We start from the raw sequence: 1,255 nt of genomic DNA, 5'->3' as shown, positions 1-1,255 counted from the left end.
GACTCACATGATTTAAAACTTAGAATCATCACCTCTACAATATTGCAATCCACATCTAAAAAGTCCTAATCACAAAAGCACATTATACCATATCCTAGCTTAGCAACCAAATTCATCTAGCCAACAACTTAGCAAATCTCGTCTGACATTCCCCTCTACCAACCTCATTTCTTACCATAAATAAAAGTGTAGGGTTTACCTTGGGGGTATCGATCACAGGATGCAAGGACTTTCAACCAAGTATCTGGACCTGCAGGTAAACATTAGTTCATATCCTCTCTCTCTACTAATTTTCTCTCTTTGTCAAAATCTGCTTATATTTGCAAGATCATTGACCAGGATTAGACATGCTTCCATGAATCAAGCCTTAATGGTGGTTGCCACCAAGTCCTGTTCACTTTTTTTTGACCTATATCATAGGATTATTTGTGAAGCAAGTCATAATGGTTGTAGCCACCAAGTCCTGTTCACTTTTTTTTGACCTATATCATAGGATTATTTGTGAAGCAAGTCATAATGGTTGTAGCCACCAAGTCCTGTTCGAATTCCTTCCTAATAAATTTCTAATAGATATATATTATAATATATTTTTTTTTTAATCTATCTATCTATCTATAATTCGAAAATAGGGAGAGAAATGGTGATAAATCTATCTACACAAGGCTTTACCTTCCAGACTTGTTTGAAGAATCCGATCCGATGTATACCAAGCCCCAACACAAGCAGTTGTGTCAAGTTTAGTGTTGGAGGTCAGCTTTGGTTCCTTCAAACAATCTCAGCAAGTGTGAATAGTTGACAGGTTGATCCACTTTAGTATCTTTAGTACTATCTGCAATCAGTAAGTCTAGAATGGTGCTAAAGAGTGGTAAGATAACAAGAAAAAAATCTAAAAGTTCATTATCCCCTTCTTGACTCAATAAAAACTTTACTGATCTATCTCTTCTCTGGTGTGAAAATCTTGTGGAGACTTCATCGGAGGTGAGTGTGGTGGACTGTTGTCGACCGATGCCGGTAAGTGTTGGTCGATCGATGTAGGTAAAGGATTATTGATCGATGCATGTTGTCTTTTGTCGATCGATGTATGGCGATAAGCGTCGGTCGCTTGCTGAATTTTGGCTATGTCTTGCCTCATCTCTTCAATGCATGTAGTTAACCAACCTATGCTATCATTCAGTGGATGGTAGACACCATCAAGCTTCACTCTGGAGATCACCTTCATACTTCTCTTGGGCTCCACAGACTCCATAAAACATCT

The sequence above is a fragment of the Brassica oleracea genome, chromosome C8 (assembly GCF_000695525.1).
Source record: "Brassica oleracea var. oleracea cultivar TO1000 chromosome C8, BOL, whole genome shotgun sequence".
NCBI lineage: Eukaryota > Viridiplantae > Streptophyta > Magnoliopsida > Brassicales > Brassicaceae > Brassica > Brassica oleracea.
Note: the sequence above shows the minus strand (reverse complement) of the source record.